This window comes from Stenella coeruleoalba, assembly GCF_951394435.1.
Source record: "Stenella coeruleoalba genome assembly, chromosome: 15".
Classification (NCBI taxonomy): Eukaryota; Metazoa; Chordata; class Mammalia; order Artiodactyla; family Delphinidae; genus Stenella; species Stenella coeruleoalba.
This window is the reverse complement of record NC_137161.1, coordinates 73,583,244-73,597,906: the sequence shown is the minus strand read 5'-3', so window position 1 is coordinate 73,597,906 and position 14,663 is coordinate 73,583,244. Positions and strand designations below refer to the sequence as shown.

Below are 14,663 nucleotides of genomic sequence, written 5' to 3'. Positions count from 1 at the left end.
CAGCAATCAACTCATATTAAACAAGAGGTGGGTATTGGGTATTTTGTGGTTTGCACAGTGACCTTGATATTTTCTGTGCTCAAACAAAATTATAAAGTGGCCTTGTCTTTTCTCAGTTCATCATGGTTAAAGAGTAATCTTGTCTTGTGTTTGTATTTGGTGAGATCATTTATACCCAATAAGAGACCAACATGTCCTAGTGGTGAGCACCAAGCCAGTTTCTTTTTCTTTCTTTTTTTTTTAACTATTTGCTTTTTTACTGAAGATCTAATTGGCTTCATTTAACAATTTATAAATCAGGCAGCACTCCATCTAGCAAGCAGAGAGGAGCTCCAAGGAGCTGTGCAAAATGGAAGGCTTTTAAAGGCAGAGATGGGGTGGACAAGGAAGTCCAACTATTTGACCAAGCCAGTTCCTAATAAACCATGGCCTAGAAGTTGTGTCAGATCAGTTCTTAGATGTCAGAGACTGCTTTTCATCTTTCTTGAAAATATACTGAGTGACTCCATTTATATGAAATTTAAAAACAAGCAAAATTAAATCCATGATGGCAGAATTCAGGACAGAAGTTATCTGTGGGAAGAAGGAAAGAGGAGGAGGAAATAATTTGGAGGGGCAGGCAGAAGGCTTCTGGGGTACTGTTACTATCTCCTTGGAAGGAAAAAAGAAGCATCTCTGGGTTGAAAAATGGTAGAAAAACGGAAAGGAACTGGCAATAGTCTGCACAATCTTCCTTCAATTATAAAACATGATCAATAGGTTTTTGCTACAAGATGAGGTCTTTGTATGCTCTCTCGCCTGTCAAATCACTATCTAGGAGAATGTGTCACTTGCTGAAATGCAAAATACATTAAGTGAAAAATATATGAAGAATTCACATGAAGCCCATTGATGCTTATTCAAGATTTCAAGTCCCAAAAATGAACACTTGAAAAAAGCAATGTTGAACTTCTATCAATGTCAGCTATGCAGATTCAACAACAACAGAAAATAACACAGGCATACCTTGGAGATATTGTGGGTTTGGTTCTAGACAACTGCAATAAAGCAAGTATTGCAATAAAGCGTGTCACACACATTTTTTGGCTTCCCAGTGCATACAAAACTAATGTTTACACTACATTGTAGTCCATTAAATGTGCAATAGCATTATGTCTAAAAATAATGTACATACCTTAATTTTAAAATGTCTTATTGCTAAAAAATGCTAACCATCATCTGAGCCTTCAGTGAGTCGTAATCTTTTTGCTGGCGGAGGGTCTTGCCTTGATGTTGAGGGCTGCTGACCAGTCAGGGTGGTGGCTACTGAAGGCTGGGGTGGCTGGGGCAGTTTTTAAGAATAGGACAACGATGAAGTCTCCTGCACTGACTGACTCTTCCTTTCATGAATGATTTCTCTGTAGCCACGCAATACGGTTTGATAGCATTTTACCCACAGTAGCACTTCTTTCAAAACTGGAGTCAATCAAACCCTACTGCTGCTTTATCAACTAAGTTTATGTGATATTCTAAATCCTTTGCTGTCATTTCAACAATCTTCATGGCATCTTTACCAGGATTAGATTCCATCTTAAGAAACCATTTTTTTTGCTCATCCAGAAGAAGTAATTCCTCATAAATTAAAGTTTTATCATGAGATTGCAGCAATTCAGTCACATCTTCAGGCTCCACCTCTAATTCTAGTACACTTGCTATTTCCACCACATATACAGTTACTTCTTCCACTGAAGTCTTGAACCCCTCAAAGTCATCCATGAGGGTTGGAATCAACTTCTTCCAAACTCCTGTTAATGCTGATATTTTGATCTCATCCCATGAATCAATGAATGCTCTTAATAGCGTCTAGAATGGTGAATCCTTTCCAGGAGGTTTTCAATTTCCTTTGCCCAGATCCATCAGAGGAATCACTTTCTGCCTAAGATAAAGCATTATGAAATGTATTACTTTGGGGCTTCCCTGGTGGCACAGTGGTTGGGAATCTGCCCGCCAATGCAGGGGACGCGGGTTCGTGCCCTGGTCTGGGAAGATCCCACATGCTGCGGAGCAAGTGGGCCCGTGAGCCACAATTACTGAGCCTGCGCGTCTGGAGCCTGTGCTCTGTAACAAGAGAGGCCGCAATAGTGAGAGGCCCGTGCACCGCGATGAAGAGTGGCCCCCGCTCGCCGCAACTACAGAAAGCCCACGCACAGAAACGAAGACCCAACACAGCCATAAATAAACTAATTAATTAATTTTAAAAAATGTCAGGTGCTGTGCTGACTATTTAAGAAAAAAAAAGAAATGTATTACTTAAATAATAATACTTGAAAGTCAAAATTACTCCTTGACCCATGGGCTGCAGAATGAATGTTGTGCTAGCAGGCATGAAAATGACATTAATCTCATTGTCCATTTCCATCAGAGCTCTTGGGTGACCAAGTGCATTGTCAATGAGCAGTAATATTTGGAAAAGAATCTTTTTTTTCTGAGCAGTAGGTCTCAAAAGTGGGCTAAAATATTCAGTATTTGTAAATAAATGTGCTTTCATCCAGGCTTTGTTGCTCTACTTATAAAGCCTAGGCAGAATAGATTTAGCATAATTCTCAAGGGCCTTAGGATTTTCAGAATGGTAAATGAGCATTGGCTTCAACTTCAGGTCACCAGCTGCATTAGCCCCTTACAAGAGAATCAGCCTATCCTTTGAAGCTTTGAAGCCAGGCATTGACTTTTCCTCTTTAGCTATGAGGGTCCTAGATGGCATCTTCTTCCAGTATAAGGCAGCTCTGTCTACATTGAAAATCTGTTGCTTAGTGTAGCCACCTTCATTAATTATCTTTGCTAGATCTTCTGGATAACTTGCTGTAGTTTCTGCATCAGCACTTGCTGCTTCACCTTGCACTTTTATATTATGGAGATGGCTTCTTTCCTTAGGCCTCGTGAACCAACCTCTGCTAGCTTCAAACTTTTCTTCTGCAGCTTCCTCACCTCTCTCAGCCTTCACAAAATTGAAGAGTTAGGGTCTTGCTCTGGATTAGGTTTTAGCTGAAGGGAATGCTGTGGTTTGATGTTGTGGTTTGATCTTCTAACCAGACCAGTAAAACTTTCTCCATATCAGCAATAAGGCTGCTTTGCTTTCTTATCATTTGTGTGTTCACTGGAGTAGGACTTTTAATTTCCTTCAACAACTTTTTCTTTGCATTCACAACGTGGCTAACCACTGGTGCAGGAAGCCTAGCTTTTGGCCCATCTCAGCTTTCTACCTGCTCTCTTCACCAAGCTTAATCATTTCTAGCTTCTGATGTAAGGTAAGAGATGCGCAACTTTTCCTTTCACTTGAACGCTTAGAGGCATTGTAGGGTTATAAATTAGCCTAATTTCAATATTGCTATGTCTCAGGGAACAGGGAGGACCGAGAAGAGGGAGAGAGATGGGGGAAATGCCAGTTGAACACGCAAAACATTTATCAATTACGTTCACTGTCTTACATGGGCATGGTTTGAGGTGCCCAAAACAATCATAATAGTAACATCAAATATAACTGATCACAGATCACAACAAATATAATAGTGAAAACGTTCGAAATACTATAAGAATTCATATTTTCAAATGAAACAAAGAATGGTAATGGAAATTATTTTCAAAAATATGATGAAAGATATGAATTCTGGGAGGAGGAACCAAGATGGTGGAGTAGAAGGATGTGCTCTCACTCCCTCTTGTGAGAACACCAGAATCACAACTAGCTGCTGGACAATCATTGACAGGTAGACACTGGAACTCACCAAAAAAGATACCCCACATCCAAAGACAAAGGAGAAGCCACAAAGAGACATAAGAAGGGGCACAATCACAGTAAAATCAAATCCCATAACCGCTGGGTGGGTGACTCACAGACTGGAGAACACTTATACCACAGAAGTCCACCCGCTGGAGTGAAGGTTCCAAGCCCCACGTCAGGCTTCCCAACCTAGGGGTCCGGCAACGGGAGGAGGAATTCCTAGAGAATCAGACTTTGAAGTCTAGTGGGATTTGACTGCAGGACTTTGACAGGACTGGGGGAAACAGAGACTCCACTCTTGGAGGTCACACACAAAGTAGTGTGCGCATCGGGACCCAGGTGAAGGAGCAGTGACCCCGGGGGAGACTGAACCACACCTACGTGCTAGTGTTGGAGGGTCTCCTGCAGAGGCAGGGGGTGGCTGCGGCTCACCGTGGGGACACGGACACTGGCAGCAGAAGTTCTGGGAAGTACTCCTTGGCGTGAGCCCTCCCAGAGTCTGTCATTAGCCCCACCAAAGAGCCCAGGTAGGCTCCAGTGTTGGGTTGCCTCAGGCCAAACAACCAACAGGGAAGGAACCCAGCCCCACCCATCAGCAGTCAAGTGGATTAAAGTTTTAGTGAGCTCTGCCCACCAGAGCAACAGTCAGCTCTACCCACCACCAGTCCCTCCCATCAGGAAGTTTGCTTAAGCCTCTTAGATAGCCTGATCCACCAGAGGGCAGACAGCAGAAGCAAGAAGAACTACAATCCTGCAGCCTGTGAAACAAAACCACATTCACAGAAAGACAGACAAGATGAAAAGGCAGAAGGCTGTGTACCAGATGAAGGAACAAGATAAAACCCCAGTAAAACAACTAAACAAAGTGGAGATAGGCACTTTCCAGGAAAAGAATTCAGAATAATGATATCAAAAGCTTTACAGACAAGCAAAAGCTAAGAGAATTCAGCACCACCAAACCAGCTCTACAACAAATGCTAAAGGAACTTCTCTAACTGGGAAACACAAGAGAAGAAAAGGACCTACAAAAACTAACCTAAAACAATTAAGAAAATGGTCATAGGAACATACATATCGATAATTACCTGAAATGTGAAGGATTAAATGCTCCAACCAAAAGACACAAGCTATCTGAATGGATACAAAAACAAGACCCATACATATGCTGTCTACAAGAGACCCACTTCAGGCCTAGGGACACATACAGACTGAAACTGAGGGGATGGAAAAAGATATTCCATGCAAATGGAAATCAAAAGAAAGCTGGAGTAGCAATACTCATATCAGATAAAATAGACTTTAAAATAAAGAATGTTACAAGAGACAAGGAAGGACATTACATAATGATCAAGGGATCAATCCAAAAAGAAGATATAACAATTATAAATATATATGCACCCAACATAGGGGCACCTCAATACATAAGGCAACTGCTAACAGCTATAAAAGAGGAAATAGAGAGTAACACAATAATAGTGGGGGACTTTAACACCTCATTTACACCAAGGGACAGATCATCCAGACAGAAAATGAATAAGGAAACAGAAGCTTTAAATGACACAATAGACCAGATAGATTTAATTGATATTTATAGGACATTCCATCCCAAAACAGCAGATTACACTTTCTTGTCAAGTGTGCATGGAACATTCTCCAGGATAGATCACATCTTGGGTCACAAATCAAGCCTCAGTAAATTTAAGAAAATTGAAATCATATCAAACATCTTTTCTGACAACACTATGAGATTAGAAATGAATTACAGGGAAAAAAACATAAAAAACACAAACACATGGAGGCTAAACGCTACATTACTAAATAACCAAGAGATCACTGAAGAAACCAAAGAGGAAATCAAAAAATACCTACAGAAAAATGACAATGAAAACACGACGATCCAAAACCTATGGGATGCAGCCAATGCAGTTCTAAGAGGGAAGTTATAGCTATACAAGCTTACCTCAAGAAACAAGAAAAATCTCAAATAAACAATCTAACCTTACACCTAAAGGAACTAGAGAAAGAAGAACAAACAAAACGCAAAGTGAGCAGAAGGAAAGAAATCATAAAGATCAGAGCAGAAATAAATGAAATAAAAACAAAGAAAACAATAGCAAAGACCAATAAAACTAAAAGCTTGTTCTTTGAGAAGATAAACAAAACTGATAAACCATTAGCCAGACTCATCAAGAAAAAGAGGGAGAGGACTCAAATCAATAAAATTAGAAATGAAATAGGAGAAGTTACAACAGACACCGCAGAAATACAAAGCATCCTAATAGACTAGTACAAGCAACTCTACGTCAGCAAAAGGGATAACCTGGAAGAAACGGACAAATTCTTGGAAAGGTATAACCTTCCAAGACTGAACCAGAAAGAAACAGAAAATATGAACAGACCAATCACAAGTAATGAAATTGAAACTGTGATTTAAAATCTTCCAACAAATAAAAGTCCAGGACCAGATGGCTTCACAGATGAATTCTATCAAACATTTAGAGAAGAGCTAACACCCATCCTTCTCAAACTCTTCCAAAATATTGCAGAGGAAGGAACACTCGCAAACTCATTCTATGAGGCCACCATCACCCTGAGACCAAAACCAGAAAAAGATACTACAAAAAAAGAAAATTATAGACCAATATCACTGAAGAACATAGATGCAAAAATCCTCAACAAAATACTAGCCAACAGAATCCAACAACACATTAAAAGGATCATACACCACGATCAAGTGGGATTTAAACCAGGGATGCAAGGATTCTTCAATATACGCAAATCAATCTATGTGATACACCATATTAACAAACTGAAGAATAAAAACCATATGATCATCTCAAGAGATGCAGAAAAAGCTTTTGACAAAATTCAGCACCCATTTATGATAAAACCTCTCCAGAAAGTGGGCATAGAGGGAACCTACCTCAACATAGTAAAGGCCATATACAACAAACATCATTCTCAATGGTGAAAAACTAAAAGCATTTCCTCTGAGATCAGGAACAAGACAAGGATGTCCACTCCCACCACTATTATTCAACATAGTTTTGGAAGTCCTAGCCACGGCAATCAGAGAGGAAACAGAAATAAAAGGAATACAAATTGGAAAAGAAGAAGTAAAACTGTCACTGTGTGCAGATGACACAATACTATACAAAGAGAATCCTAAAAATGCCACCAGAAAACTACTAGAGCTAATCAATGAATTTGGTAAAGTTGCAGGATACAGAATTAATACACAGAAATGTCTTGCATTCCTATACACTAATGATGAAAAATCTGAAAGAGAAATTAAGGAAACACTCCCATTTACCACTGCAACAAAAAGAATAAAATACCTAGGAATAAACCTACCTAGGGAGACAATAAACCTGTATGCAGAAAACTACACTGATGAAAGAAATTAAAGATGATACCAACAGATGGAGAGATATACCATGTTCTTGGATTGGAAGAATCAATATTGTGAAAATGACTATACTACCCAAAGCAATCTACAGATTCAATGCAATCCTATCAAATTACCAATGGCATTTTTTATGGAACTAGAACAAAAACTCTTAAAATTTGTATGGAGACACAAAAGGCCCCAAATAGCCAAAGCAGTCTTGAGGGAAAAAAACGGAGCTGGAGGAATCAGACTCCCTGACTTCATACTATACTATAAAGTGACAGTAATCAAGACAATCTGGTACTGGCACAAAACCAGAAACATAGATCAATGGAACAGGACAGAAAGCCCAGAGATAAACCCACCTATGGTCAACTAATCTATGACAAAGGAGGCAATGATATACAATGGAGAAAAGACAGTCTCTTCAATAAGTGGTGCTGGGAAAACTGGACAGCTACATGTAAAAGAATGAAATTAGAACACTCCCTAACACCATACACAAAAATAAGCTCAAAATGGATTAGAGGCCTAAATGTAAGACCGGACACTATAAAACTCTTAGAGGAAAACATAGGAAGAACACTCTTTGACATAAGTCACAGCAAAATCTTTTGTGATCCACCTCCTAGAGTAATGGAAATAAACACAAAAATAAACAAATGGGACCTAATGAAACGTAAAAGCTTTTGCACAGCAAAGGAAACCATAAACAAGACGAAAAGACAACCCTCAGAGTGGGAGAAAATATTTGCAAAAGAATCAACCTCCAAAATATATAAACAGCTCATGCAGCTCAATAGTAAAGAAAGAAACAGCCCAATCCAAAAATGGGCAGAAAACCTAAATAGACATTTCTCCAAAGAAGACATACAGATGGCCAAGAAGCACATGAAAAGCTGCTCAACATCACTAAGTATTAGAGAAATGCAAATCAAAACTACAATGAGGTATCACCTCACACCAGTTATAATGGGCATCATCAGAAAATCTACAAACAACAAATGCTGGAGAGGGTGTGGAGAAAAGGGAACCCTCTTGCACTGTTGGTGGGAATGTAAATTGATACAGCCACTATGGAGAACAGTATGGAGGTTCCTTAAAAATAGAATTACCATATGATCCAGCAATCCCACTACTGGGCCTATACCCAGAGAAAACCATCATTCAAAAAGACACATGCACCCCAATGTTCATTGCAGCACTATTTACAATAGCCAGGTCATGGAAGCAACCTAAGTGCCCATCGACATGAATGGATAAAGAAGTTGTGGTACAAATATACAATGGAATATTACTCAGCCATAAAAAGGAACGAAATTGGGTCATTTGTTGAGACGTGGATGGATCTAGAGACTGTCATACAGAGTGAAGTAAGTCAGAAAGAGAAGAACATATATCGTATATTAACGCATGTATGTAGAAACTAGAAAAATGGTACAGATGAACCGGTTTGCAGGGCAGAAGTTGAGACACCGATGTAGAGAACAAATGTATGGACACCAACGGGGGAAAGCCGTGGGGGGGTGGGGATGGTGGTGTGACGAATTGGGCGATTGGTATTGACATTATACACTGATGTGTAGAAAATTGATGACTAATAAGAACCTGCTGTATAAAAAAATAAATAAAATTTAAAAGAAGATATGAATTCTATTTCCAGGAATAGCAACTTGTATCAACACACATAAGTTTGCATATTATTTCAAGGGACTCAAAGACACCAGAAAGTACACGCAGGTTAAGAACTACCACTCCGTCATTTTCTATTTAGTACTGCAAAAGAGAATTCTGCAACCAGCATAATTTTTGTTCCTTTGTAAGTAACCTATTTTCTTATGCCTCGATATACACAGGAGAAGCTCAATTACAGTAATGTAGTCAAAAGAGGGAATTTTTCCTGGAAGTGAACTAGGATGTCTCCCATAGCTGTGGCAAGGGCAGAGTTGGAGATGATTTTCATAGACAACTAGAACAGGACTTCAAATAATGGATGCCCTGAATGTCCGTATCACTTACAGCCACTGAATCAATATTTCTGAAAACCAAGCCCAAAGTGTGAGCCTGCATATGCTTGAATAACAATGCTAATTGAATTCACAGCCATGTAAGGTATCATATTAATGTTAAGGCAGTAAAACCACTATGATTATTAAGAGAGCTTGTGGATAAGTCCACAGGGAGCTATTGCCTTTGGGTAGCACACCACCTCTGTGGGTCAGCTGCCAACGGAATGGTGGTGGACCTGGAGCCACTGTCGGTCAGGAGGGCCAGCACTCAGGTGGAAGAGCTGGATGTGGAATGGAAAAGAGCAAGGACAAGCACGACAACACCAGCCTCCTCTGTGTCTATCACTGCATCTGCCTGCAAAACCTCCAGGAAGAAATGGCCATCGCTTTACTTCCACCTCTCAATCTCACACAATTTCTTCTATGGACAAGCTCTCGCCTAGAACCATACAAAGAAGAGAATTCTGGGAGGGGCAGTTCCCAGCCTTAACCAAGTTGACAACAGAACAATACAACATATCTACTAGTCGACCAACCTTCCCAGTTTGCCCAAGACTATTCCGGTTCTAGCACTGCAAGTCCTGTACCCCAGGAAACCCCTCAGTCCTGGGCAAACCAAGATAGTTGGTCATCCTACCTTCCTTGCCAATAGAGGCAGTCTTTTCTCTCTGAAAAAGTTGGCATCCTCTTGCCGAAAGAACCTTTCATGATCTCTCTTGAGGTAGTCACCTAGCAGGAGAACAATGACCCACCCACCACCTCTTATTGCTTCTAAACTTAGAACTAGACTTAAATCTCAGCAGGCCCCAGAGAGATGAACACTAAGTCTGACCCTAGAAGAGGTTTTGTACACACCACAAGAATTTCAAGATTTTGTCTTTTTGTATCTGCAAAACCTAAGTAAAGTGTAGTAGAAATCCTAAGACCAGAGCAGAAGAAATGTAATGTTGGATTAATCCAAATTTATTGATATGGATACAGAGATTTTGGATGCAATGTGTTAAGCTTGAGTACCTGGGAATAACTAACAATTTCTTGTCTTGTTCCTGATCTTAGTGGAAATGCTTTCAGTTTTTCACCATTGAGGATGATGCTGGCTGTGGGTTTGTCATATATGTCCTTTATTATGTTGAGGAAAGTTCCCTCTGTGTCTACTTTCTGGAGGGTTTTTTTTTTTTTTTTTTCCTTTTTTTTTTTTTTTTTTCTGGAGGGTTTTTATCATAAATGGGTGTTCAATTTTGTTAAAAGCTTTCTCTGCATCTATTGAGATGATCACATTGTTTTTCTCCTTCAATTTGGTAATATGGTGTATCACATGGCTTGATCTGCATATATTGAAGAATCCTTGCATTCCTGGGATAAACCCCACTTGATCAGGGTGTATGATCCTTTTAATGTGCTGTTGGATTCTGTTTGCTAGTATTTTGTTGAGGATTTTTGCATCTGTGTTCATCAGTGATACTGGCCTGTAGTTTTCTTTCTTTGTGACATTTTTGTCTGGTTTTGGTATCAGGGTGTTGGTGGCCTCGTAGAATGAGTTTGGGAGTGTTCCTCCCTCTGCTATATTTTGGAAGAGTTTGAGAAGGATGGGTGTTAGCTCTTCTCTAAAGTTTTGATAGAATTTGCCTGTGAAGCCATCTGGTCCTGGGCTTTTGTTTGTTGTAAGATTTTTAATCACAGTTTCAATTTCAGTGCTTGTGATTGGTCTGTTCATATTTTCTATTTCTTCCTGGTTCAGTCTCGGAAGGTTGTGCATTTCTAAGAATTTGTCCATTTCTTCCGGGTTGTCCATTTTATTGGCATATAGTTGCCTGTAGTAATCTCTCATGATCCTTTGTATTTCTGCAGTGTCAGTTGTTACTTTTTCATTTCTAATTCTATTGATGTGAGTCTTTTCCCTTTTGTTTTTTGATGAGTCTGGCTAATGGTTTATCAATTTTGTTTATCTTCTCAAAGAACCAGCTTTTAGTTTTACTGATTATTTCCTATTGTTTCCTTCATTTCATTTATTTCTGATCTGATCTTTATGATTTCTCTCCTTCTGCTAACTTTGGGGGGGTTTTGTCCTTCTTTCTCTAATTGCTTTAGGTGTAAGGTTAGGTTGTTTATTTGAGATGTTTCTTGTTTCTTAAGGTAGGATTGTATTGCTATAAACTTCCCTCTTAGAACTGCTTTTGCTGCATCCCATAGGCTTTGGGTCATCGTGTTTTCATTGTCATTTGCTTCTAGGTATTTTTTAATTTCCTCTTTGATTTCTTCAGTGATCTCTTCGTTATTAAGCAGTGTATTGTTTAGCCTCCATGTGTTTGTATTTTTACAGATTTTTTCCTGGAATTGATATCTAGTCTCATAGCGTTGTGGTCGGAAAAGATACCTGATATGATGTCAATTTTCTTAAATTTACCAAGGCTTGATTTGTGACCCAAGATATGATCCTGGAGAATGTTCCATGAGCACTTGAGAAGAATGTGTATTCTGTTGTTTTTGGATGGAATGTCCTATAAATATCAATTAAGTCCATCTTGTTTAATATATCATTTAAAGCTTGTTTCCTTATTTATTTTCATTTTGGATGATCCGTCCATTGGTGAAAGTGGGGGGTGTTAAAGTCCCCTACTATGAATGTGTTACTGTTGATTTCCCCTTTTATGGCTGTTAGTATTTGCCTTATGTATTGAGGTGCTCCTATGTTGGGTGCACAAATATTTACAATTGTTTTATCTTCTTCTTGGATTGATCCCTTGATCATTATGTAGTGTCCTTCTTTGTCTCTTGTAACAGTCTTTGTTTTAAAGTCTATTTTGTCTGATATGAGAATTGCTACTCCAGCTTTCTTTTGATTTCCATTTGCATGGAATATCTTTTTCCATCCCCTCACTTTCAGTCTGTATGTGTCCCAAGGTCTGAAGTGGGTCTCTTGTAGACAGCATATATAAGGGTCTTGTTTTTGTATCCATTCAGCCAGTCTATGTCTTTTGGTTGGAGCATTTAATCCATTTACATATAAGGTAATTATCAATATGTATGTTCCTATTACCATTTTATTAATTGTTTTGGGTTTTTTATTGTAAGTTTTTCCTTCTCTTGTGTTTCCTGCCTAGAGAAGTTCCTTTAGCATTTGTTGTAAAGCTGGTTTGGTGGTGCTGAGTTCTCTTAGCTTTTGCTTGTCTGTAAGGTTTTAATTTCTCTGTCAAATCTAAGTGAGATCCTTGCTGGGTAGAGTAATTTTGGTTGATCCCTGAAAGTATAGTCTTAGGAAATGGGATTTTAAGTACACAATGGAGGGGGGATTCCCTGGTGGCGCAGTAGTTGAGAATCCACCTGCCAATGCAGGGGACACGGTTTCGATCCCTGGTCTGGGAAGATCCCACATCCTGTGGAGCAACTAAGCCCCTGTGCCACAACTACTGAGCCTGCGTGCCGCAACTATTGAAGCCCATGCACCTAGAGCCTGTGCTCCGCAACAAGAGAAGCCATCGCAGTGAGAGGCCTGCGCACTGCAGCAAGGAGTGGCCCCTGCTCACCGCAGCTAGAGAGGGCCCATGTGCAGTGGCGAAGATCCAAGGCAGCCAAAAATAAAATAAATTAAAAGAAATAAATGAAATACACAATGGAGGAAGGAAAGACATTTCTTAGAACCCAGAAGATCCGCTATTACACTTGTTTACAATGGAAAGTTAATGGAAAATTACAGGAAACAATATAGGCATGACCATTATTGGCACACATGCTTTTAGAATGAAGGTTTGGGTCACCATACAACCAACATGGTTAATGAGGGCAAATGGAATATGAAATAGCTAGAGAAAGAAAGAAATGACAAATACCATCCATGATCACGTGGCAGGTGCAGAAATGAGGACTGCAATAGTGTTATATTCTTCCTGCTTTGTTATGAATATACCTGAATAGATTAACTATTTCTTTTTTTTCCCCTCCCTTTACCATTCCCATACGCTCTAATATAAGGTGTGTTACTTAGGGCTGACTCTATATCTCAGTATTTAGGTTTCAGGATATCAAAGACGGAATGTGACTCAGCTAGGGGAGTAAATAAATATCACCCAGAAATGAATAAAGTGCAATGTGTAACACAGAGTCCCCTCTTTTGGGGAGATGGTTAGTATGCTTTTAGTTTTGTAAGGGATCATTGCATCATGTAAGGTGGAAGTACAATGTCATTATCTTTTTTTTTTTTTTTTTTTGCGGTACGCGGGCCTCTCACTGTTGTGGCCTCTCCCGTTGCGGAACACAGGCTCCGGACACGCAGGCTCAGAGGCCATGGCTCACAGGCCCAACCACTCCGCGGCATGTGGGATCTTCCCGGACCGGGGCACGAACCCGTGTCCCCTGCATCGGCAGGCGGACTCTCAACCACTGCGCCACCAGGGAAGCCTAATGTCATTATCTTTATTTGGAAGTTAAATAGGGTTAAAATGGGAACATATGTACGTCAGGCTGGCAAAGAGATGAACTGTGCTGGACTGTCCGTGGTCAACTGGTACCACCAACTACTTTTGTCTAAGGCAGAAAATTAAGTCTCCCATAATTCCCTTCCCTGTGTGGTTCTGAGTAAAAGGCTGCCAATAAGAGAAAATATGATTTTCTCTTTTATGGAAGGGATTTATAAAATGGAAATGAAGCAGAAGCCATTATTCTCAAGACACGCAGTGCTTCCACAGACCTCTCCTAAAGCTCCCACTTCATCCCCATGGCATGCCTCACAGGTCCTTCCTTAGGCTCCCTTACTGAGGTCCCACTCTGACAGCTAGATGCAGTTTTGAGGGCTTCTCTGCAAACTCTGGCTTTCCACCCACCTCAGGCTTAAATCATTAATGCCTATTTTCCTAATCTTTCTATGACAGATTTATCAGTTCATTCTCTATTCTTCTTTTATATAAAATGTCCAGTGTATGATAAAAATTTTCCAGACCCTCAGTTCTCCAGTTCTCCCACATTTGTGTAAGCCATAATTAACATATTAAACCCCTCACTCCTATAATACTTACAGTAGCTCTCTTTCCCCAACTGAATGCAGACTGATACAGTAATAAAGTACTGCCGTAGCCACTGGAGCTCACTTCTGGGTGATGGAGCATTTCTCACATAAGGTAGAATACCTATGAACTGGGCCATAACTTCAAATATTGTCTACAAGAGCTTCATATCAGGATACAGTATTTTTGGTTGAAGAAATATTCTTGTTCCTATGTCTAAGATTTATTTTCCTAATAAAAATCATTTTATTAAACACCTACTAATTCTCAAGTATTAAGTTTGGTGCTCAGGATACAAAATGCATATGTGGTCCTTGCCTTTGAAAAGTCCTTAGTATAAAAGAAGCAACATATAATATAAACAATCATAATATAGTGTGATAACTGCAAGAGTAAAGGCAGGCACGAAGTATAGTAGAAGGATCTGTGGCACAGAAGAGGTGTCATTTGAGCTGAGTCTTAAAGGACAAAGTTGTAAAATGAAGAAGAGAAGCAAGATGATCAAGGCA

General features: G+C 39.7%; 1 protein-coding gene across 4 annotated transcripts in view; it reads right to left on the bottom strand.

Annotated features, from left to right (window-relative positions):
* Positions 1–14,663, bottom strand: part of TPST1 (tyrosylprotein sulfotransferase 1) — a 117,948-nt gene that overhangs the window by 35,738 nt on the left and 67,547 nt on the right. The gene's annotated exons all lie outside the window — the stretch shown is intronic.